The sequence below is a fragment of the Callorhinus ursinus genome, unplaced genomic scaffold, assembly GCF_003265705.2.
Source record: "Callorhinus ursinus isolate GAN/ISIS: 27379988/994484 unplaced genomic scaffold, GSC_fseal_2.0 scaffold10, whole genome shotgun sequence".
Lineage (NCBI taxonomy): Eukaryota > Metazoa > Chordata > Mammalia > Carnivora > Otariidae > Callorhinus > Callorhinus ursinus.
In genome coordinates, this window is record NW_027397072.1 from 23,412,844 (window position 1) to 23,421,880 (window position 9,037).

At 48.4% G+C, this 9,037-nt stretch overlaps 1 protein-coding gene across 1 annotated transcript in view; it reads left to right on the plus strand.

The window, feature by feature from the left end:
• The first annotated feature begins 3,459 nt into the window (after nucleotides 1-3,459).
• The window catches only part of PLB1 (phospholipase B1), a 136,726-nt gene continuing 131,148 nt past the window's right edge, over nucleotides 3,460-9,037 (plus strand). The window contains exon 1 of the mRNA XM_073897191.1: nucleotides 3,460-3,516. The gene's annotated coding sequence lies outside the window, so the exon portion shown is untranslated. The remainder of the gene's footprint in view (nucleotides 3,517-9,037) is intronic.

Genomic DNA, 9,037 nt, shown 5'->3' on the forward strand with positions numbered 1-9,037 from the left:
GACTCCTGTCTCACGTTTAGGTCTTTCAACCATTTGGAGTCTATTTTTGTGTGTGGTGTAAGGAAATGGTCCAGTTTCATGAATGAGAGTTCTTGCTGCTTCACCTCCTCACCGGCATTTGGTGTTGTCAGTGTCCTGGATTTTAGCCATTCTAATAGGTTTATAGTGATATCATATTGTTGTTTTAATTTTCATTTCCCTAATAACATGATGGTGAGCATCTTTTCATATGCTTATTTGCCATCTATTTGTTTTCTTTGGTGTGGTATCTGCTCAGTTCTTTTGCCCATTTTTAAATCAGCTTGTTTATTTTCTTACTGCTGAGTTTTAAGAGTTCTTTGTATATTTTGGGTAACGGTCCTCTATCAGACATGTCTTTTGTAAATATTTTCTCCCTGTCTGTGGCTTGTCTTCTCATGCTCTTGATTCCAACCGGTTTTTACAGAGAAGTCCCAGAAGTCACTTTTAGTTAACTCTGACCTGTTTTCCAGGCTCTCCGGAAGCCTGCTGGTTTTGCATGCAGGTGGGATCCTTTAAGTCTGACCCTGGATTGGTCTCTTCAGCTTTTCTCATTGATAATTTAGCATTTGATCTTCCTACTAACATGCCAGTTAGTTGGCAGAGATTGGATTATAGGCCCCTGGGAGATTCTGAATTCTTCAGTAAAGAGGTGTCTTAATCAGGGTTTGGGGAAACTTCAGACAATGGCTTTTAGTCCTGCTGAGACCAGGGTTTAAACTCTATGGTTAAAGGCATTTGTGATTCTCAATCAGGATGCATTTTTAAAGGAAACTGATGTTTTGGATTGTCAGGGGGCTTGTTAAGGAAAGGCAAGGGCTCCAGGCAAGGGGAAGAAGAAGTGGAGGGGTTAGAGGGATTGAAGTTAGATCCAGGGTGTTAGAGGGTGGGGGATAGTTATGAAGGAGGTGGTTTTATACCAGAAAGCTTTATACTTGGTCATCAAGTTCCTCATTTTAGACTTGAAAAAAGAATTCTTTAAGGAATTGGAATTCTAGAATTAGAATTCTGTTTAGAAGCATCAGGGTACCAATCACAAAATGCTGCTCATTGGGCCTGAGGAATTTTATTCTGTTTTTGTTCTAAGGTACCTCTCAAAAGAGCAGTTCTAGTTAAGTGTTCCTCAAAGTGTCCATTGTAGGGCCAAATCATCCTTAGTGGAGTTCTGCCATTGAGGGAAGTATAGGGGCCATAGTGGTAATGGGGGCACCTGTAAGAAGCAGTTTTTCCCAGAGAAGGACACAGGTTAGACTAAGAAAGCCCTTGGTCATTGTCAGTTGAAAGTGACAGTCAGTTGAAGATGTTCATACAACCTTGCGTCTTGGACCTCTGACTTGATGGCCAGCCACCTCTGAACACAGACACCAGTCTGAGTCCCCGGCAGGTCGGATATATCAGAGAGCAAGAATGCCCCTTCTGAATCAAAGCCAAGCTCTCAGGACAAATGGCCAGGATAAGAGGACAGTCTCATCTGGTTTTACTGGTGACCCACAGCCAAGTTTGTCCTCAGAGGGTGCTGGTCTGGGGAGAACTGCCAACTCTCCAGTGTATGAGGCCAGCTTAAAAAGCCAGTTTATAGGGAATGATGCTTGTATGCCACCATGTGATTCTCCTCCTCGTGACAAAAGCAACACTTAAGGACACAGGACAAAACAAAGGGACAGGCAGAAGCAAATCACCAAGGACACAAACCTCAAAGGGAACATTAATTAAATATAAATACCGAGGATTTGACAAGTGAATAAAACAACCAAGGAACTCAACATAAAGAGAGTGGATGGAGTTGAAGTGCAGTGCAGACTTACTTGCTGATGTGGACGGTGTTCCACGGGGAGAGTGAGGCTGAAGAGGCCTTGGTGGGCACCACACCTGGACAAGAGCCAAGGTCCACAGCAACAAGCAGGTCAGGCTGCATCTGAGCTGCAACACCAAGATTACAGCCCCAAATCAAACAAGACCAGAGACAAAATTAGCCAAGGCTGTTTATTTATAAACTCACAACCACAAGGGAGCCATCTGCAATCACTTACATTTCAGCAGGGTTTCAAAGGTGTCTGATAGGAGAATAAGTTTTACAGAGAAAAAAGGAGGAAATATGGACAGTCTCTGGCAAGCAAGCATTTTACAAATGTGTGTGTGTGGGAGGATTTTTGGAAACAGGGGAGACTCTAATTGACCTTCAAGTACATTTGGCAGTCCTTGATTGGTTTGCTATCTGTAATTTACAAGACTTGGGGAAATTTTCAGGTTTTCCTGTTTTGTTTTTTGTTTGATTTTAGGAGGACTATTTTAAGAGATTTCTTGACTCTGGGGGGGCATAGAAGGATATCTGGGCCAGGCAGAGGCCAAGCAGGGCCCTCTTTCTTTACAGCAATGTGTTGCTCTCTTGGGACAATTTCCTACTGTGTGCAAAGCCACTATGTTAGGGACCATGCAGGTGTTACAAAGAAAATGAAGCATGGGTCATCCCTTTCTAGCAAAAGAGATAGCTCCCACTGGCCAGTTTTTGGATACCAGACAAGATGAAGTAAGTGGTATGATGGAGCTACGGAGAGGGCAGGAGTGGTTTACTGTGAGGTAGGACTTGATTCTGTCCACTGGGAGCCCCAGAGGAGTGACTGGAGCAAGATTGGGCATTTTCATCCATGTAGCAATTGTTGAGCACCTGCTGATGTCAGGTCCTGCACTAAGGGCTGGGGACACAGCAGGAAACCATTTGGTCCTTGCCCTCCCTTGGAGCTCATGGTCAGACAGACAGGATAGACTTAGCACCCTTGTAATTGCTTTTTCAGAGTATTGGAGGAGAAGCACAGGAGGCCAGGGGAGCATGAGACAGGGCCTTACATTGACTGGACCTGAGAAAGCCTTTTGGGAAGAAATATTTACACTGAGCCTGAAAGGGGAGTCAGTGAGGCCAAGAGATGGGGAGGAGATTGGCATGGCTTCAGTCTGGTCCGGCCGAGGGACCAGTCTGTGTTAAGGCTTTGAGGTGGCAAAAGGATGCCATGTTCTAGGAAGTGAAAGGAGCCCAGTGGGTCTGGGGTCAGAGAAGAAGGAGGGAGTGGGGCTTAAGGCTGGAGAGGGCCTTCTAAACATTCCAAGATGGTTGGAATTTGTCCAAAGGGCTGTGGGATGCTATTGAAGGGATTTATGCAAGGCTGTGACAATTGCGCTCGCACTTTGAAAAGATCATCAGGCTGCTGTGGGGGGAAAAAAGAGTAGACTTAGGAATAACTCTTGCATCCATTCTGGGGAGCAGAGATGGTGACCTGGGCCCAGGTTGGGGCAGTGAAGATAGAGAATGGTGAATGGGTTCACCAGGTGATTTAGGATATAGAATTGACAGGACTCAGCAATTGATGATCTGTTGGGGCTGAAGAGAGGGAGTTTTCAAGGATTGTTCTGGGATCTATCTATGACCACTGTTGCCCTTTCCTGTAGGAGTGCAGATGAGTAGAGGAGGATCATACATTCAGTTCTCAACTCCTCAAGTTTGAGGTGCGTATAAAACATCGAAGTGGAGATGTTGAGTCAGTGAGTGAGTTTGCAGGGTTTGAAGATTAGAAAAGAGGGGTGGCTGGAAATTGAAATGCAGTAATTGTGGGCACATAGATTTTAAATGAAGCTGTGGGGTGTATGTGTGTGAGATCACCTTGAGAGACAGAGAGGGGAGGATCCAGGACAGAGTTCTGAGGAGCTCCAGCAGCAGAGGAGACGCTGGTAAAGAAGGCCGAGAAGGCACAGCTGGAAAGAAGAAACCAGGACACTAGACACATACAGACCAAGGACAGTTTTCTGAGAATAGGGGTAGAGGCCAGCCAGCAAATGTCGCCGAGATGTCAAATAAGAGGAAATCTGAGGACCTCGCTATCCATGGGATTGAACAAACTGTTGACCGTAGAGCATTTCTGGCAAAATAGTGGGAGAAGAAGCCACACTGAAGTGGGGGGTGGAGACCAGACAGCAGAAGGTGTTTTGAAAGATTACCTCAGGTATGGGATGGGTGGAAGATAGGGGTGGCCAGCCTCCAGGGACTGGTCCTGGAAGAGATGTTAAATTTCAAGAGTGTGGAGCCTCATTCAGGTTCAGGAAACGTGCATCTCAGTGTCAACAGAGAGGAACACTTGGAAACGTGGCTCGAGGTGGGTCCCAGAAGCGAAGAAGGAAGGGCATGGGAAGTGGAAAGAGCCATCCAGGATTCCCAGAGACCACGCCAAGATTCCAGCTGCTCATGGGAGAACCTGCAACCAAGGACCACATCCCTGCATGTTCCTGGTCACACATGCCCCAAGGGGGCCTCCCAGGGTCGATGGAGGAACAAACTGAAATACATAAAAATGAAGAAGTATCTCAGGTTAAGAGAACTGATCTTGGGAACAGGAAAACCAGTATTAAAAATCTGGCTTCACCACCTGCTCTCTGTGTGATCTGGGGCAAGTTTCTAAACATTTCTGTGGATTATAAGACATATGGAATGTGAAAATTCCTTTTCCTCATGTTTTCTCTTTTGGGTGCTAAGCCTCCAGTTATGAACAAGGCCCTTCCTGAGCCTGAGAAGAATGGAACAATAGGCTGGCCAGCCTCAGCCAGTGGTGCTCGGGGCAGAGGCACAGAGGTATTCCCTCAGGATGGAGGAGTTGGGAAGCAGAACCTACTGAACCAGCCTGGCTGTCCTGACAGCCGGAGCTCAGCAGAGATCCCACCTGGAACCCAGCCCAGCCCCACCCAGCCCAGCCCAGCCCAGATGGCTCATCTGCATGAGGGTCCTGGGAGGGAAGTCCAGCCTCACTCTCTCCCCTGCCATAGTCCTCTCCCTAGGTGGTGCCATCAAAGGTAAACTGTGGGCCTGCCCAGGGAGCTGGCAAAGCAAGCACATAGTCCTCTCCCTAGGTGGTGCCATCAAAGGTAAACAGTGGACATGCCCCGGGAGCAGGCAAAGGAAGCATACTTGTGCATCATCATCATTACCAAAGCTATTAACACCATGTGCAGTGTGGGTGTGGGGGCTGAAAGCCCAGTGTGGTAGCAAGCAGGTGATGCCATGCCACAGCAATCCCCTGCCCACGGCCAAAGACCCAGAGGGCCCCATTCTGGAGTGGCAGTGTGGATGGAGGGACGTCCCCAGCTGGTAAGCTGACCTGGCAGGTGGTAGAGAGGCTGTCTTCCTTCTCTGGACCTGTAATCCGGGAGAAGTCTTCTCAAGCAGGTACTCTGCTCTGAACACAGGCCAGGGAGGCATGTGGGGTCAGTGCATGGTGGTTGGGGCTGCAGGAGCCAGGAGCCTTCCAGCATGGTCTGAAACATGTGAGATTCCCAGGAAAGTCTGGGAGACTTTGGTTGTTCCCTTTGGATTTGAAGAACAGATCACCACTCTCATGGACAGGATGCAAAGGGAATTGAGTAAGACAGATTAACCACATAGCAGAAGTTCCCTGGGATCCCCCTGGTTGGCAGAGGACTCCACCAGCTCTGCCACATTGGGTCTCAGCTGTAGAAGACCCAAGGAAGAGCTCCTATATGCCAGTGTCTACTGGCCATGCCGGCCAGCCTATGTCCATGGAACCATCCTTCCCAGAATGGAGATGCAGACCCTGGGCTTTATGTGGTATCTGCTAGGGTGAAGTCTGTGCTGAGTTCCTCTGGCTTGAACTTGGCCACTGCTGGGCTGTGATAGAGAGGGCAAACTACCTCTGGTAGTTGAGCAACCTTGGGCAAGTTACTAATCCTCTCTGTGTTCTTAGTCTCTTACCTGTAAACTGGACTAAAAATTCCATTACTATAAGTGGTCAGGGTGATTCAGTGCTGCATGATGAGTGGAAAAGAATCAGGAAATCCAAAACCTATCTCAAGCCCCCATCACAGACTGGCTCTGCCTCTTTCTTTGCCTCAGTTTCCTCTTCTGTGCAATGGGGGTGGGAGGGGAGTGACTGGGTGGCTATTAAGGTCCAGGTGCCCTCTGACCAGTTCTGACCTTGTCTCTGTTGCTTTCCTGCCTCTGGGTGGGATTCTCCCCAGGAGGGGAGAGGAGGTCACAGCAGAGTTGGGATCCACCAGCTGGGATGGAGCAGAGCATCCCTGTTTGGTTCTCAGGTCCTCTTGAGGTGGTACCAAGGAGGACAACGCCTCTGGTGTTTCCACCAAGAGAAGCCACATTTCCTCTGCAGGTTAGTGAGGGCCCCAGCTGGGTGGAGGTCAGGTTGGGTGGTCCACTCATACTCATCTCCCAGGAGGGAACAGTCACACTGCCAGAGTCCCCTGCCCAACTGGGTGCATGAGTCAGAGGCTGCCCTCCACCAATGCAGAATGAAGAGCCTTACCTGGGTTTCTCTCCGGAAGGGACTCCTAAGGCCATTTCACCAGCAGCATCTCTCAGTCATGCAGAGAGAAATTAGCAGATATAGAGGCAGAAGACTTGGATCAGAAACTCCTTTTTACAACCCACTAGTTGAATGACCTTAGCTGAGACTTTTAACTCCTTCAGGAATGTGGCTAGTATTAAATAAGATAACATTAATGAGTTTCATTAGCAAGATGCCTGGCACCTAGTAGGTGCTCACCAAATGCTATTTAAGTCTTCACTTGGAGGTAAATGCACTAAGGGGTACAGATGGGCAAAGACATTGATCCCCCTAGGGACCCACTAGGGGCAGGGCTTGGGGCTGTCCCAGACCCCCAGCTGATCACCTCAGGCCACAGATTGCCCTGTCTGCTCACCCTGTGTGCATATCACCATCATCCGTGTGCTGGGAGACATAAATGTTGGGAACAACTGGGGGGCTGAGTCTGGAGATGGTGGAAGGGAGAGGAGAGAGAGCGGGCAATAGGAAGTTTAGCTGTGTGACTTAGAGGATGTCAGGGCTCAAGCTGTAGAGCTCCCCATCTGTGAATGGGGAGCTCCCCATTTCTGCAGTAATGGCTGGTGCAAGAGGGGGAATACCCTGTATGCTTGTGGTAGACAGCTCATCTTACCCTTTCCCCACCCTCCATGGCCCTGTTCTTCCCACTGCACATCAGTGAACGGAATTTATGTGTCAAACTCACAGATCAGGAAACTAACACATGAGGAAGAGGAAATGGCTGTAGATGATAATGAGTCATATGGTTGACCCAGAACTTTGGCCCACATATCCTGGTGCTTGGTGACTGAGCCCCTCCAGGCACCAGAATCTGGCCTTTTCCCAATCTACTCCCTGACCTCTGAGGATAAGTCCCAGCGCTCCTCCCCGCCCCCCACATTCCTATGGGATTCCTCTCTGGAAAGGCCACCCAGTCAGTCCGACTTTGTCAGCTCTCAGTAGACTTTTGAGGCATTAGGCCGTGTCCTGTGGACCACTGACTTGTCTGCAGCAGCAGAGATGGAGTCCTCTCCATCCTTCAGTGCTGGGCACCAGGCGGCCCTGGCTCCACTGAGCAGGAGCCCTCAGCCCTGGCTGCACATCGGAATCCATCAGTGAATTTTAAAAATGACCAACGACCAAGTCCTACCCGAGACCAATTAATTCAGAATGTCTGTAGGTAAAGCACAGGCAGAGGTATTTGTCTTAAAATCTTCCCAGGTGATTCCAATCTGCAGCCAGGATGGCGAACCATTACATAGGCAAATAACAGTGTGACCTTGGAGAAGAGCCACTAGCTGTGAGCCTCCGTGTTGCTTCTCCATTGTTTTTTCCCATCACACTTCATGGTATTGGGGCCACATGCCTCTTTTTCCTCAGTTTTCTGTCCTAAAACATGACTTTTACCCCTTTCATCTTTTCTATTCTGTTCTATTGAGCTGATCTTTTTATAGTTTTAGTGTCTTCCTTTTTATTCTGCTTTCCATTTATTTATTCATCCAACACCTAGTGAATGCCTGCTACCACAGGCAATGTACTAGCTGCTGGGATATAGCAAAGAACAAGAAGCCCAGGTCTTGTGGAGTGTATGTTCTCCTGGGATATTTGAAAACGGTATTTTTTTTTAGACATACGTTAGTGGTCCCTTCTCAATTTTGTCTGTTACTTTTTACTCCTAAATTAAACTTCTTGTTTGATTATAAGCAAAGCCTCTGCCCAAAGGAAGCTAAATAAGCTCAGTTACTTGCATTGGACAATGTTTTACATGTGTGTGTATGCACAGGTCTTGTGTAAACACAGGAACACTGGCATCTGGATGACGTTTGTGTTTAGAGATTCCTAAGCCAAGCCTCCTTGTACTTCTGTGACTGGGAAGAGTCTTGGAGAACACAGGCTTGGTTAAACCAGTTGTCTTCTTACCTCTGAAGAATACTCAACCAATGAATGACGATTTGGTGAGGCCCTCTTATGTAGGACATTGAGCTAGATGCTCTAGTAGGGAGGGGTTCTGGAGGTGCCCAAATGGCAAGAAGCAAAAGGCCCAGCCTCTCCCTCAGGAAGCCCACCAGGGATATAGGACTATTTCCACACAGAAGGAGTGAGTGATAACAAGGCTATCATGGTGAGGGCAAGTAGGTACTTCAGAAAAGCCATCATTTGGGTCAGACAATTCTCAGGGCATCACTGGAACCAGTGCAGATTATTCTGAGATAGATCGTCCCACCCCTCCCACAATTCTGGTGTGTACCTTCCCCTTCAAGCTGTGGGTCTTCTGTAAAATAGGCACTGATGGGGGGGGCGGAGCAAGATGGCGGAGGAGTAGGAGACCTGGATTTCGTCTGGTCTCCGGAATTCAGCTGGATAGGGATCAAACCATTCTGAACACCTACAAACTCAACAGGAGATCAAAGAGGAGAGTAGCAACAACTCTCTGAACAGAGAAGCGACCACTTACTGGAAGGTAGGACGTGCGGAGAAGTGAATCCGAGGTGATATTTGGGAGGATAGACGGCGGGGGAGGCGGCCTCCGTCGGCCGCTTCTGGCAAGTGATAGAGCAGTGGGGGCACAAAATCGGAACTTTTAGAAGTTGGCTCCGCTGAGGGACGTCACTCCAGTGGCTAAACTGGGGGTGGAACCCTCGCAGGACAGTGTGGTCTCGGGACCCTCAGGGTCACAGAAAGAC